This window comes from Strix uralensis, chromosome 33 (assembly GCF_047716275.1).
Source record: "Strix uralensis isolate ZFMK-TIS-50842 chromosome 33, bStrUra1, whole genome shotgun sequence".
Classification (NCBI taxonomy): Eukaryota; Metazoa; Chordata; class Aves; order Strigiformes; family Strigidae; genus Strix; species Strix uralensis.
In genome coordinates, this window is record NC_134004.1 from 3,557,459 (window position 1) to 3,573,856 (window position 16,398).

The 16,398-nt window shown below is 46.3% G+C and overlaps 1 protein-coding gene across 21 annotated transcripts in view; it reads right to left on the reverse strand.

The window, feature by feature from the left end:
• The window catches only part of R3HDM2 (R3H domain containing 2), a 50,176-nt gene extending 34,267 nt beyond the window's left edge, over window positions 1-15,909 (reverse strand). For 16 of the 21 annotated variants that reach the window (XM_074853721.1, XM_074853719.1, XM_074853717.1 and 13 more), the window contains exon 1: window positions 4,160-4,218. The gene's annotated coding sequence lies outside the window, so the exon portion shown is untranslated. Of the gene's footprint in view, window positions 1-4,159; window positions 4,219-4,321; window positions 5,463-15,192; window positions 15,370-15,832 lie in introns of those variants that run through there. The other 5 variants (XM_074853725.1, XM_074853722.1, XM_074853723.1 and 2 more) reach the window with 5 other exon arrangements.
• Between the last annotated feature and the right edge of the window lie 489 nt (window positions 15,910-16,398).

Here is a 16,398-nt window from a genome sequence, read left to right on the forward strand (position 1 = left end):
TCAAAATAGGTCTTTGCTTCTTGCCCCAAAGGCCACACTGTTCTTTTTGTGCAACTTGAATTCATATAATCACAGAATGGTTTGGGTTGGAAGGGACCTTAAAGATCATCTAGTTCCACCCCCCTGCCAAGGGCAGGGACACCTTCCACGGGCCGGGACACCTTCCACTAGCCCAGGTTGCCCAAAGTCCCGTCCAACCTGGCCTTGAACCCTTCTAGGGAGGGGGCAGCCACAGCTTCTCTGGGCAACCTGTGCCAGGGCCTCACCACCCTCATATTAAAGAATTTCTTCCTTACGTCTAATCTAAATCTCCCCTTTTTCAGTCTAAAGCCATCACCCCTCGTCCTATTCCTATCCCCCTGATCAAGAGTCCCTCCCCCCTTTCCTGTAGCCCCTTTCAGTCCTGGGAGGCCACTCTAAGGTCTCCCCAGAGCCTTCTCTTCTCCAGCTGAACCCCCCCAACTCTCTCAGCCTGTCCTCACAAGGGGGTGCTCCAGCCTCCCGAGCATCTTCATGGCCTCCTCTGGGCCCGCTCGAGCAGGTCCATGTCCTTCTGATGTCGGTGTCCCCAGAGCTGGGCCCAGCACTGCAGGGAGGGGTCTCACCAGAGCAGAGCAGAGCGGGAGAATCCCCTCCCTCAACCTCCTGCCCACACCGCTCTGGATGCAGCCCAGGGTACAGTAGCTTTGCTAGCTTTCATGTCAGAGGTGGCTGAATTTCAGTAGCAAAGGAGGTAACTTCCATTCATAACAAGAGTCCTGATCCTTCAGAATGTATCAAACCAAGTATCAAACCAAGGACGGATTCCCTACTACACAGTTAAGAGGGTATCCCAGCATACCCAGCATGTCCTGCCACCCCCATGTGTAATGCTCGGAAACATCCTTGCCCCATGAATCAACACAGAGGGGACAAATGACACATAAGCGAAGCAACACGGATTCTGTTCATTTGTCAGTAATACAAAGGTGGCAATGTCCACTGCACCATCCAGTCAGCTGCCATCGCTGAGTCAGCTGAGGGACTCAAGGGCTCACAACCAAAGGAAAACAGCAAAATGACAAAGGAAGAGTGTGCTGGGTCTTTTCCCTATACATGAAAACTGCTGGTGGGGTGTAGTAGCAGCAGGAAGAGTTGCCATATGCCTGACAGGAAACTTCAATGTAGAGTTGACCGATGTGTTCAGAGAATCCAGCTTGATTGCATGCATATTCAGGTCCTTTCGTTTTACTCCCAAAGCAGCCTATATGCTATGCAAGATCAGAACTCCCATCTCATTTCTGCTGCAAAAAGTTGACGACACAGAAAGAAGGCAATCATTGGATTCTGGCATGCTGGAGATCTCCTGGGGAAGATAATTCAGTTCAGCACCAAAGTCAGAGGCTGTAAAGATCCCCAGATCCCACTGAAAGCCTCCTCCCCACCCCGACTGTTGATGCATGTTTCCTTTTTATATGCATTGAGAGGAGAAAATGGTGTGTGGAAGGAGGTATCACATGAAAATGCAAGTGAGCAACCATGACAAATCATTAGAAATCAGTTTAAAATAATGCATCCATTATTGACTGTTATGGCACCATGCACTGGAATAGCTTTTATGTTCAAGTGACCTGACAATAAAAGGAGAACAGAGTTCTGTTTGCAGTGCCTGCTCACTATTGACAGTGTTGCCTCATCCGTCTCACCACTGATGCACCTTGATACCAGCTCTTTGCAAGACAGTTTACTTGCATTTCAAGCCCTCTAGTGCCCTAGCTGGAAACACCAGAGTCAATCAGCAACCCGGTACATTCTTTGCTGCTCTACAGCAATTCTGGGTATAGAAATCTCTTAAGCACTTTGAACTGGATGGGTAAACTTTGTTTACACCTATTTTGCAGGCATGGAAAAGGAGACACAGAGAATTCCTGCCATAGTTATTAGATGCCCACAGCTCTACATGCCTCCCAGAAGCTGACAGGTTGATAGGACAACACTGGAAGAAAGGAACCTATTGCACAAACACCACAGGAGGGTTTGCAAAGAAAGTTCAAATGATACTGAAGGAAGTGGGTTTAAACAGTCTCAGCCTTAAAAGTACTCTTAGCCTGTAAGTTCACAGCAATAGCAGCCATCTTCAGTCCTTCTGCTCTCCCCTCTGTTAGTCTAAGGGAGTATTATTTGTTTGATGTTAAAAACAAACAAGCCAAAACAGTGATGCTGCTGTTCTCTTTTCCTTTTATTTTGGGAGCTGCAGTGAAGCCAAGTGAGAACCCTCTCACCCCTTGCTTACAAAAATGTGGGGGAGAAAAAACAAACACCCAGCCAACAGTTAAAAAGTGAAAGTATCACAGAAGCCATCAGTATGAACAGTTCTTGAGAAGGGCTTAAGTTCGGTCCAAACAATGCTGTAAATTTTTGTGGACAGTTCTTCTGAGGGTCCCTAGGCAGAATGATGGGAAAAAGAAAAGCTAAATCTGAGATGAGAATCTCCCCATCAGAGAGCTCCCTTCTCCATTCCACACCAGTTTTCCTTTCCCCATCACGAGCTATTCCTGTATTCATGTGAAGACCAGGGAACTGCTCCCTGTGACGTCAAAGCAGTTTCCCAGCAACAATTAATGAGGGCTGTCCACCACAGGGGTTTCCTGAAAAGCTAGCAAGGAATTATCCACCTACTTTCTACAGTGTCAAGATGTAACAGGACAGCATTGAACAGGAATTTCTGTTAACCCTTCCATGGCTCAGAGGAAAACCCTGGCACAGTTCCTACTGATATATGTTCCAGTTCTTTCAGAAACCCCCAAGGAGAAAATTCCTTCCACCTGAACCCACCCACAATGAAATACCACATCGGGTACAAGACACCTGCAGATACGGAGGTGGCAACCAGGCTCAGGAAAAATGCATGACATTAAAATAGCTCTTATCCTCCTGCTGGCCCAAGGCATTCCATCCAGCTCCCGGCAAACCTCCTTGGGAGGGAGGCAAAGAGTAGGGCTGCTATCTGTATCCCCTTTCTGTTTTCAAGGCTGATGCTCCTGCTTCTCACCATGCTGGCAGAGGATACTGAGTCACTTGACACACTAAGTAGCCAAGTGGTACAGAGCAAATACAAGACACTGTGGCTGTTTTTCAGGTGGGATCCAGAAATTTATTTGATCATTGAACAAATTGGGGAGTGATGCTTAAAAGAAAAAAAATCAACTCCATCTTTTGGCTGCCAGCTGCAAAAGTTGGACTTGACAGTGAAGGGAGAGTCTGAAGGGTGGGTAAGGTATTCCCCTTCCCACAGCCTTCAGCAAGACAAACTCAGCCTTCACCATCCACAGCAGCAGCTGTTGCTGCTGTTTGCAGATCCTCAAGCCACAGGTGATGCTTCCAGTTTAAATAAGCATTTTAAAGACATGAAGGGAAAGAAAATAGGTCCAACGCACCTGAGAAAAGATCCTGCAGTACAGACACTGGCTAATACCTCAGGCCCAAGAAAACCAGCTCCTAGCATTAAATCTCAAATGAAGGGAGCATCATTTCCAGTATCTTGTTTTTAAGGCAAGGCTGGATGTTGAACATGTGTGAGGAGGTAAAGGCAAGCCAAACTCCTGATTCCACTAAAACCAAACCCAATTCAGTGTAGGTTTAAAGTAATTAAAAAATGAGGTTAATATATATGTGGACACAGGTTTAAAGTAATTAAAAAATGAGGTTAATATATATGTGGACACAAATATAGTCCTACAGAACACCAAACTGCTTAAGCTAACCTGAAAACATCATATGGCACATAGCCAATTAACTAGTCAACATTTCTCATCAATTGGCCAGCTACAAACAAGTAAATCCTTTAATGTATAACCCAGCAGAAGAGCAGGGAGTATTTTGTCTGCAAAATGAACAGAAACTACCCAGGAACAAGAAGCATAAACACCAAGCTAAGACACAAGGAGAACCCATGAGACTGTCACAGGGAACTCCTTAATGACATGGAAGAGTACAGTATGCTTATCGGGGATTCCCCTGGCTCCTGTAGGTGCATCCCCACCATCACAAAAAGAGGAAGGAGAAAGCTCATCTCACACTCTCAAGTCTTGAATGGTATCACAGAGCCACATATTCATTTTAGTACAGCACCATTTTAAATTAACCCCATTAAGCAGCAGAAATCCTGTCACTTACTTACCAGAGATGGATGATGTCAGGTCCCCATCCCTGAAACACTCGCTTGCATTTATACCTATACTGTATTTTGCATGGTGAGGGTACGGGGAGAGGAAAAGAAAAGTCTCTGGTCAATCTTTCTCAAGCCCAAAATAATTGAAGACTTATTCTAAAAATAACTCACCGTGGTGGTTTTGCACTCTCAGCAGGTCATCTGTTTCCTGATTTCAAGGGAGACTTCATTGCCACAACCAGTTCAAGAGGAATTTTGCCAAGATAATATTGCTTCTTAGAAGCCCCCGCCAGCTCTCAACCCTGGATAAAATGCTAGCGATCTTCGCTGCTGCTACAGCAAGCTAATTGCTCTGACAAGCAGCTCTGAAGCAAAGCAGAGCCCAGCTGTTCGGAGGGATGTCATAGAGAGCTCTGCCAATAGCCACATGCACACCCCCCTCCTGCTCTCATTCAAATACTTCAATGGAACTGCCTCCGCACAGCCCTGAGAAGGCTTTAAAGACACAGCATCCTTCCCCTGCCAGGCACTGGAGCAACACAAGTGTAAGTGCAGGAGCAAAGAAGAGATACCACAGTAAATATCAGCATCTTCCAGAAGAATTCAAGTGCATGGACTACACTTCGCAGAACACCCTACACATGCCGAGGTAGGTTACAGGCAGCCTTGCTTCACTCCTATCATTGTTGCCATAACATTTCCAAGGGGTCAGTTTGTTAATGGTTTCATTTCAATTCAGTTATTTTTTTCTTGCTCCTTTATTAGTGATTAAATAGAGACAGGAAACAAGAAATGCAAATGGCCCTAGAGAGGTTTTAAACCTCTCACTTGCTTAAATTTTCCCTAGAAAGAGGTTTTCCATCCCAGACCTGGTGACTCCACAGGCACACAGGCTGTGATCAAGTCTCCTCTCCATATTCTAAAACTTACTCTCAAGCGCACAAGGCAGCCTTGCTGACCGTCGTGCACAGGCAGACTCCGTGATGGATCACAAGCACATCCTGTCCCTTGCCAGGCTCCAAAGTTGCTTCTTGCTGGATTACAGAGATCTTCTGACCACAGCTCTAAACACGGGTCAACAGCAGGCAGGCGTCATTCTTCTGCGTCAATGGCTCTTGCCGGGCAGGAGCCCATCCTGGGCAAGGTGCGGCCAGAGCTGAAGAGAGGGCACTCTTGCGGGGCCAGTGCTGACTTCAAACACAATCAGCTCAGTCAGCAGCTGGTCTCGAGGAGGCTCCTTGCTCAGGCTGAGCTCTGGCAGTGCTGGAACTGGCAGCAGAGCAAGGGGCAGCAGGGCTCACAGGGCAGCTGTCTAAAGACAAAAGCTTTGATGAGAAAAAAGATGAAGATGAGAAGGCAGGACCGGCCTTAGGCTCAGGGAGATGGAGAGACTGAAGTGAGACTGTTGCAAAAAGGTTGAGATGCACAGCTTTAACTGACAGCATCCGTTCCAAATAGTGTAATGCTGTGCTGCTAAAGCCTCTTTGGGACTTGTCTTTACCGCTTTTGCTAAGTTAATGCAGCTTCTTCTAAATGATCCCCTGCTACAGCCAAAGAAACAGTCCAACAAAGCTTTTAAAAAACAAGGAAACAAACAACAGAAACCCGTACATTTCAGTTCCATGACAAACTGAGGTTCAAGTTTGTAAAGCAGCCCTGCTCTGCAAAGGACTTAAGTTTAAATGTATGCATGACCTTCTGTCTTAATCCACTTCAAAGCCTTCTGAATCAAGCCTGCCATACCCATGCAGAAAGCAGGTGAATGTTCCTGGCCAGCTGTCCACCTCTTCCTGCTGAAACTGCTGCGATCCTGGCTACAGTCAACAGCTCCTTGCTTCTGCCCACAGCAAGGCTGACATTTGAAGAGGGGGGGGTCCCATGGCTAGAGAACCAGAAATAAAGGAATGACAGAGGGGCAAGACAGACAGCGGGTAGTAAGGTGAAAGTCACTTACAATGCTATACCAGTATTTTCAAGTAGAGGGCCACAATTAATCGACCCCCACACTGGCTGGGGCAAAAGTTCCATGGATGTTATATGAGATTTCCCCACTAGAAGGTGCAAGGAAGACAAATCCAAAGGATTAAAGTTCCTTTTATGCCTCCTATTTGTGGCCACTTCAAGTTCTTTCCTCCCAATTCCGCAAAGAACTTTTAAAATGAAGGTGCCTGTCCAAGGAAACTGAACCATGATCTCCCAAGCTCTTTGAGAAACAGTCACTACTGTCTGAGCAGTGCAGGCTTGTAGGATGAGGGCCTGCAGCCGAGCTCCCGGGCTCCGCTACGACAGTTTCTCAGTCTGCGGCGCAGTGAGCCCCAAGAGGTAGCAAGTGACTGCGTTTGCAACAGCTCCATGGATTGCTCAGCAGGAAGTCAGTCTGGACATTCACGTCCCCTGGCAGAAACCATGTGCTCAGAGTGACTCCCAGTGGCAGCTGAACCCAGCAAAACTGCAAAATTCAGGCAGATTAGGTTAACAACTCAGCATCAGGGTTTTCCCCCCTTTTTGTGTTTGTTTATTCCTGTCACCTAGCTCCCAGGCAGGCCCCTGGAGTTTCAGACCTGGAGTTCTGAGCCCTGAAGCAGCTCTGGCAGCTACTTTGTAAATGAAGAACAAACAGAAAGGGACAGAGGAGTTCAAGCCCAGGGGCAGTGCTCCTGCATGCCTTGCCCAAGCCAAGGATCCTTGCTCCAGAGACAGAGCCTTAAAATCTCCACAGAACCTAGTAAAACTAACAGAGCTTTATTTTGCTAAGGAACATCTGTGGTCTGCTGCACTTCAACTCGGGATCATTAAGGACAGTTGCTGGCACTCTCTACTCCAGAGCCCCGCAGTGACAAGATTAGTACTATAAAAAGAGGGAACTTTGGATCCTGTTCTTCCCTTCTGCCAGGTCTTCCTGTTTTCAGAAACACCCAGCTGACAAAGCATGTTAAGCAAACAAGAACATACAATCATTTTAGGACCCTCTGTTGAAACCCCGCTGTCAGTTCTTAACATCGACATTAAAACAGAAAGAAAAGCTTCATCACCTGACCCTGCAAACCTGATCTCTAGCACTTAGATGCCTGGCAGATGGCTCAGCAAGGACAGATTTCTGAGTGAGAAAGCCTTCCAGCCCTAGGACATGAGCACCTGCGCTAGACAGCACAGATGCAGCCTCCTGCAGGCTTGTCCAGCTCTTTCAAAAACCACTGCCCATGATCACTATGAGTCGGCAGCATTTCATCTTCATGAAGCAAATGTATGTGAGAGGATTTCCTAAGCTGCATCTTTCTCCTTAGATGGGGAGACAGTAAATTCTGGGTGGGAGGAGGAGGAGGAGAAGGAAGAGCAAGTCAGCCCCACCAGCAGCCTGGACAAAGCCCTACAGAGAAGGCTCCTGCCTTTCACACCTGAGAGCCATTTGCTGAGGTACTGCATGTGTGTGTGTGTGTGTGCATGCATGCACACAATGAAACTAGGTCAGTGGAAGCGGGGCACAGAAAAGATGCAGCAGCTCTAGGTATTGTCTGTGCTCCCAGCTTGCAGGAAACCTGCCTGTGCCTAACATAGCAAGTAATATTGCAGAGCAAACAAAGAAAAAAAGCAACAAGACATGTTTCCTCCCTCTCTGGCAGACATGTATCAAATGAGCCTAGGCTCTAATTTGCCCAGCCCAGCTTCTCTTGAGAGAAGACATGTCAATTAGGTAGTGGATATAATCCCATCAGAAGGGGAAAAAAAAAAGTCAAGACTCGTGACACCAAACTGGTGGGATGGCACTGGTGCAAACCCCCACCATCAGCCCAGGGACTGGGCTCCCCCGTGTGACAGACACGTACCAGGCAGCCTCCATCAGACACCTACAGCAGCTGGAAAGGGAGAAGGGCATTTCCAATGGACTTAAAACACATTCATTTATCCACCCAGACCAGAAAACTCCCTCTCCCCTTAGCAAAGGGGAAAAAAATACCAAAGAGCCTGGGACAGACTCCTCATTGCAGGCATGTCAAACACCAGTGCTTTCACTTCTGCCAGCCTCAGCCACCACAGCACCATGGGGACGAGGGAGAAAGCAATCCTCAAGCAGCTGGAGAACTGTATCATGAACTGTTTTTAGATTAGAACTGACCTTGCTCATTGCATCCAGCAGCAGGCTGCAAGCTGTCATTAATTACTAAAGTGCATAGGTAGAAACACACTCTCCAGACAGCATATACTTCCAAGGACATTATGAACATGCAGACTGCAGAAGAGATGTGGAGAGCTGGCTGCTTCAAGTGACTCAACTTCAGGGTACTGTCTGGTATATACCAAGCATCTGAGCTAAGGGATCAGCTTGGACAGGGCACACTCTTAGGCAGACACTGTAATAACCACCAAACATAGCAAGCCAAAGATCCCTCCTAAGTCCTCCAGGCCACAGGCTTGTTTTGGTTTGTTTTGCAGGAGTATGGATGCAGCAGAAAGACTTCTTTGTGTTTGGAGTCAAGAAGTGGGAAGGATGCAAACTACCTACTCTACCACGTCCTGCAAAAACAGCTCCATGAACATCCAGAACCGAAGCAGTCACCCGTGGAAAAGCTGAAGGCAGGAGACCAGCAGAATCCCCACAGCTGGGGCTGAAGAAAGGATGTTTTGGTCTTACTCATCCTTTTCCATGGAGCACACAAATAGGAGAGAGGGAGAACAGCCAGGATTCCTCAGAGACTATGACCACCTGAAAGATCTCTCCACGTAAGTCCTATAACCAGCATGTTTTTTGTATCAGGCCCAAGATCTCCTCAGAAGAGGCCATAATAAAGGAACAAGGGAATTGAAGAAAAAAAGTACCTGTACAGTGGAGACTTCACTCTCAGAAGTCACAAGTCAGAGAGTCATGAGGAGGACAGCATTCTGAGGAGGACAGAGAAACCAAGGCCATCAAGACTTCTGTCTGAATGACTTCTACTACCAGAAGAGACACAAATTTGGCTTATGCCCAAAGAAGTAAGATCCAAGAGTCAAGCTCTGGCCCACCCTGTCCTCAGCTCACCCTGCTGCTGGGAATCAGCATCACTCCAAGTGCTGCATGAACACACACAAAATAAAGGCACCTGCTACACTTACACACCCCAGACCCAAAACCAGTGTGAGGACAGGGGTGGGGCTCCTGAAACTAAGAGAAACGATACAAGAACCCTCGAAGAAGCTTATTTAGCCTAAGAGAGAATAATTTGGAAATTATATCGTAAGGCAGGATTAGTACGTCACTTCGGAGCCTAGCAGAAAAAAAAAAAAGCACACTGCCCTAGTTTTGGGTTTCATTGGACTAAAGCATTTAGCTTAGCAGTAATCACAGCTGTGTTTTCACAGGGCACTGCAGAACATCGCGCTGGTTGGCTGCTCAAAGCCACAGTGCTCATAGCAAGCTGCATCTACGGCACTTTGGCATTCAAAAAAAACACACACTGCCCAGTCTCTTGCTCGAATGTTACTGGGACCGCCTCAGCCTCCATATTCTACCCCCCTTCAGCCCTCCCCCCACTTTGTGCCAAAGACACAAAGGCATAGAAAACCTCATGTCACTAATGAGTCAGCACACAGGAAAGTACACACTTGCTCCATGCTAGCAAGACATTCCCAGTGTGGGAGCTGAACATGGCATTGAGTGAATTTTCTAGTTGCAGACGTTTCTGGACTGACTCTGCAAGGGAAGGGAGGCAGGCAGAACTGCCACCTCTACCCTCCCTGACACCTCCCCTAGCAGGAAAGCCACCGGGCTGCTCTTTCCTCCAGCCAGACCTCTCCCACCTCCCGTCTGACTGAAAGGACAGCAGTCTCCCCAGCTCCAATAGGAAGAAAGTCCAGAAGCAACAGGGATGCAGAGTAGCTAAATCCATCAGCTCAGAGGGACAAAACAAAGGCAAAAGCCAGGAGAAGAGGGGAAAAATAAAGAAAGGGATAGCAGGAGAAAATTAAATGCTGAGAGACATTCAAGGAAGAAGGGCAAATTAAGTTTAGTGAGTAGCTGGAAAAATCCTTCAGAGATGAAACATCTTGCCCACCCACTCCTTTTAAAGGCTGTGCTGCCATCTCTGATGGATAAGGGTGCCTGCACTGGATGTGGCAGGGCGGAACAGAGTTGAGTTTTGAATGTAACAGAAATTACCATTTTCCATTAAGTGAAAATTATACATCCCCCCCCAAGGAGCTCTGAGTCAACCTCAGCCATGCCCACAGTCTCTGATGCTGTTTTCTCCTCTGCACGTGCGAGCACACACACGTGCATAGAGGTATCTTCTTCCTAGGCTGAAGCCAGTCTCCAGGCAGTAGAAAAGAATTTTTATTTTCTTTTTTAAAAAGGGACCTTCCATTCAAATCTGGCTCAGCTGAGGATGTGTTATCATGGCAACCATCCCCTCCCTGTCTGCCCCAGCAAAGAGCATATCAAACACACAGAGATGTGAATAATCCTGCACTGGCACAGGCTGCGACCAAGCCCCCTCATCCCCTCCAGCCCCTCTCTTAGCTGAGGCTAGCGTGATTTGACATGAACCAAATCTGTCAATGGCTCAAGACAGACACGTGGGCAGTAATGAGCGGTGGAAAAAGTGTAGCACACTCCATTCAGCTCCAAACACTGATAAATAATTCAGGAAGAGAAATGCCGCAATACAGAGCACAGCACGGTTTAAAAATAGAACGTGTGCCGATGCCAGAATGGAGGGGAAGGAGAGAAAAGCAGAGAGAGGTGGCATGAACTAAAGCATGTGTGTCAACAAACCAGGCAGCTCGTGGATGCTGCAGCAACCTAGCTCTATGTATTGATCCCAGCAGATGTTTATTTGCTTACCCTTTAAATTGGCAGTCTAAACCAATTATTATTATTATTATTAACATGGCAACAGCAACCAGGGCTATCCCTTCTGGATCAGAGCCCTGCAGCAAGGCATACACCCAAAAAAAGAGAAACAGCCTCCACACTGAAGAGCCTGCAGGAAGCACATGGGTGGGAGTACATACGTACAGCGAGCGCGGCCCTGCCCACCCTCCCTGCGAGTGCGGCAGCGACTCTGCGGCAGTACGGGCACCAGCTGCCCGGTGTCCAGGGTCAGGTAATCCTGCGACCTCTGCGTCCCGCTCAGGTGGGGAGCACACGTAAAGCTCAGATAGTGGAGGCTGAGCTTTGAGAACTTATTTGGTACAATCTGTTTTCTATTGGGGGGGTGAAGGTGAAACGAGTGCCGATTGTTTCTAGTAAGAAAGTTAGAGCCTTTTTCTCTATTCAGCTGTTCTCTTCTAAATCCAGCTACCTTAAATTCAAACACTTGCACTCATCATTTGTAACATCAGTTGCTGGCCAACTGTCCCAACATTTATATCCCACAAAATATAATATACAAAAATATATAAATATACTACAGAAACATCACCACCCTGTTAGGCAACAAGCACTAAGAGCTCAGAAAACTGTTCTCTCTGCATTGCATAGCCCTTCCTGCATTAAAATCTGCATGTTAAAAAAACCAAAACAACTCAAACCAAAAACTTGGTGCTAACCTAAAATATTCTGAACAAGTCTGCAATACAGGTGTCATGAATTAGGACACAGCAGAAGTGAAGTAAGGTTACAAAGGTCATTATCAGATCCAAGGGTTCCTCCTTTCAGCTGTAGAGCCTAACACATTTCACATTTACTATCAATTATGAAGATACAGCCCCTTTATCCCAGTTTGCCATGGGGCTGCTCTAAAGAAAAGGATGGTCTTTCCAGGTTTTGAAGAACCTGTGAAAAATACTTTTGGTAGATGGCTGCTTTTTTCCCCCCTCACAGTTTAAAAAAAAAAAAACAAACCACCACCAGAAAGGCACCAATCTCTCCCTGCTTCCTTGTGAAGAAGTACAATACCAGTTTCCCAAGTACTTGTAAGACAGGAATCTGCCATTAGTAAGAAAATACAGAGTGATTTTTTGATAAGGAAAAATAAAATACTATCATGTACAGTTAATTCAAAACCAAATAAATGTGTATACAAAAGCAGCTTTTCATAAATATTTTGGGGCTCCCCCCCCAATATAAAACAAAGTTATTGAAGATGTGAGAGAATAAAAGCAAAGAAAAAAAAAGAAAGTAAAAGGCCACCCAGAGGAAGTTCAATAGACAGTCCTGACGCCTGCTTGTAAGGAACCTCCGTCGTAAAGAGGAAATCATAAACAAGTGGCTCCTTTGGTTTCAGCAATGATCTCCCAAAATGTATTTTGCCCTAAATTTGAGCAAAGGTGAACAAAACTGTGTTACTCAGTCTTAATCACTGGAGCACTGCAAGGCAACATATGTCTGCTTCTCTGAAGGGCAATTTTAATGGAAATCTTGCTTAAAACTGAGAATGTTGCCTTCCTGTGTTTTCATGGGGTCCTCTGACCTCACTCAACCACTAAGGTAGATTTAACTACATGATCACATTCAACCTGAAATGCGAACGGCTGCTCAGAAGATGCTGAAAAGAGGCTTTAAAGGGAGAGGAAATAGAAACACACACTTGTGCTATAGCTGAAAAGCCCATGCTTCAATCGACCAGCTTCTCTGTGAAGAGGCTCCCACCTGAGGAAGTTGAGAGGAGGAATGAGCACTGGGCATCCTGCAAAGCTTCCTGCCTCCTTCAGCTGCAGGCAGCCAGGAAGAGCCCGTGTCGCTGCAGAACACGCACCTGTATTTACCAAGCCAATCCACAACTGCCACATTAGGTCTAATTTTAGGATTTTCCCTCCCTTGCCTCAAAGTTGAGGCTTTCACAGTCCTATTTACATGTTCTACAAGCAGGGGTCACACACACCAGCTGGTGTCTGTTACTGGACACTGTTGAGTAAACAGAACTTGCACGCCTGGCATCAAGTGGCCGTGAGTTATCCACAGGGTGGGTGATGCTGTCTTACAGCCAGTTACTATTTCTGGAAAGCATGTAATGTTACTTTACAGTACTAAAGGAAGATGTAATGAAAGTAGTCCAACCACTGCCTTGGGACCTAGTCATTTTATATACATTATCAGAATTGCAGTTATGAAAATAACAAATCTCCCAACAGCCTCAGAATTTCTAATTTCAAAGTTTTGTACATTTAAAATACTGAAAAGCTCATAATTGACATCTGAAGTCAATCCCATGAACAATGAATGGACTTCCACATGTTAAAAAGCCATTTATGTCCCAGCCCCTGATTAGAGTATTGCTTGCTCAAGGTCACAGCAGGTAGCAAGTTCTCCTCCCAGCCTGGCTCCTGCACCCCCAATGGAGAATTTTCCTGGATTACTTTTAGCCACCAATATTACTCAAGGGTCTCTTTCTACAATACCCAACCACACTACTGCTGAACAAGTTGTTACAAAGATGCTTCCTCTCCAAAAATTACTCTGCATTTTACTAGGCCACTGGATACAAACTTAAAATTATCATAGAGAGTAGGCTTAAGAAACCGACTGTGGCTTATCAAGGCAGAGGGCATGGCAGTGCTATAGGTTTCAGTTCTGGGAAGTTCTTAACTCCAGGCACATGCTATGCCTGTATTGGAGGCTCCTTAGCCAAGGTTGACTTGATCAGCTAGAGACATGCTGTTACCAGGATCCTTTCGGGGGGGTGTGGGGTTGAGTGTGTGCATGGTACATAAAATAATCAAGGCCTATGCAATTGTGCTGACCTAATTTGTGTGCACCTCTTGTGCAACTAACATTTCAACACAGCAGTCACTGTGAGAGTACTCTGACAGAACAGTTAGCACCTCAAGAACAGCCTTCCCCTAAGTGACCAGAGAGAAGAGAACCTATTAATGCTCCCATTAGTGGCAAGGCAGAATCATGAGATCAATCCTTAGCACAGAATCCAGCCACAAGACATTGATGGTTAAGAAGCCAGGCTCCCCAGTTCTGCCGCTCACCAAACAGTGCATTTATTCATATAATTATGTTGGTACAACCCTCAGCACAGAGTCAGTTACAGGCCAGAGGTTTCATTATCCAGGTAGCTTGTTCCCATAAGCAGCGGCTGTATCAGACGAAGAACACTTACACCAATACAAACAGCATCAGGCAAGAGGGCAGAATCGCTTTCACTGTACCAGCACAGCAAAGCCACACTGCTTAGGCTGCTAAAGTCCCACAGATACACCACACACGTGAAAGCTGAGATTTTTGCCAGTACCCCTTTCCCAGTTTCAGGGAGCTATGCTCTGGCAAGACCATGTCTGAAATGCACCCAACACAGAGGGTTTCACGTACATCCAGCCGGTGCCAACAAGGTACACTGCCTCTGTAAACCCCACGTCCCTGTTTAAATCAAGCCAAATAATCTCAGTCCCAGCCTCGGTTTGAAACTGATCTGGGGGAGACGTGGGGAAGGACAGCACCTCTGCTTTTGGGCTGAAAAGGGAGAAAGCAGATTTGAGGTTGGAGCAACCCCACCCAGTTGTGGAAGCAGAACACAAGCACCTCTCTGCTTTCCACCCACGTTCTGGATCTTCATTCTCTTTTCTGTTCATGCTCTCTCCTCTCCCTCCCAAGGATTGGGCTCAAAGCACCTGTTCATTTTGGTTTGAACATGGGGAAGCAGCAGGACAGAATCCTATTTCGTGATAGTATGCCTAAAGCCTCCCCCAAAGAGGTCAGTTTCTGAGATACAGCAAACACCTTCTGTAATAAAGTGGCTCTTGTGTCTAAACTCAGCTCAGGAGAAATTAGTTTCTCAAAGAAAAGGATGTCAAAGCAATATAAAAATTTTAAAACTTCATTAAAAAAATACAAGCGAGCTGCTATAAAGAGTAGGCTGCATCTGCCCACACTCAATAATCATCACCAAAATTCACTGGGAGGCAGCAGTGACTCAGCCTGCGGTACACAAAGACTGCTTGTGCTCCCAATACATAATGAAACTGGGCTTTATACAAAATCATAAATCCGCATGTGCCCCATTGACAACACACATGCAGGGGAATCCCAGCACTGACAGACAGGCGGGGAATCATCAGCCCTTCCTCTTGCTGCTGCCCACACTCAGACACAAAAATGTCTCTGCAGACGCACACCTCACCTTTGCTTCAATCCAGGAAGAGGGTCTTGTCGTGTTCCAGCTGGGTTTACTAGGACTCAGGAATCAAGAGCAGGTTCAAAAAAAGATGGAGGAGAGTGCGCTATATTTGAAGGGGGAGGGAAACTAACTCTGGTCCTCAACTACATCCCACTATCCTTTCAAATGTCACCTCCAGCTCTGAAGAAAAAAAAAAAGGAAAAAAGAGAAATATATGTGTGGTTTTATTAAATTGCTCCATTGTGTGAATGGCTTAATCATACTTCCAGTAAAAACCTTAAGGTATACAATTACTGCAGTTCACCTCCTGCCCAATAGCCACAAGAAACATACGGCTTTCTTACAGACTGTATTGTTTGCTCCCATGCTCTTGCTGTCACATCACTTAAAAAAATACATTTCTCATCTGTGCTGGCCTCCAGAATGACTCCTTCATTCACGCACCCTCAGCCTTTTTCTCAGAACAACCAGGAGCTCCTATCAAAACTAACTGATACAGAAGGCGACTCAGCAAATAAAAAAACTTGTCCTGTGGAATCAGGACTTTAGCAGCACCACACATTTGAGTTATAAACCCTTCTACCTGTTCACAGAAGGGCACCAGCCTGTGAGCCAGGAAAGTGCAGGACTCGTGGGTTCTTACCCTAGCTCAGGTCTGCCTTTTGATGCTGTCTCAGCTAAATAATTTCTTCTCTCTGTTCTTCAAATCATCCACTTGTAAAACAGGGATTACATGCACCTACTCACACTGGGGTAGAAAGGATTAATACATTAGTGCTGCAAACCCCCTTTCTAAATCCCTCAAGATACAGTCATAGGCAGGGATAGGATGGGATGAGAGGGTAGGACCAAAACAGCTTTATTATTAGCCCTTTCTGTGGCAGTGACAGGGAAGGTCTCCCTGAACTTTGCTGTGTTCCTTGTTCTGTGTCCCAATGCCTCTCCAAACAGCTTCAGACACCAAAGCTCTTTGGGTCTCTACAGGCTTCCTTGTCTCTACAGGCACTTGCCTTGTGCTCCAGAACACACAGGCCGGAGAAGCTGCTGTGACGCAACAGGCTTCTCTCTGGATTGCCCACACATAAATTTTACTTCATGTAAAGTGGGTATATGCCCTCTGCTCACAATTTTTTCCCCATACATGCACACTCCATATGAAGTCACTTAACTTCAAGTGCTGACACTGTGAGAAGGAGAGAAGTCTTCAAT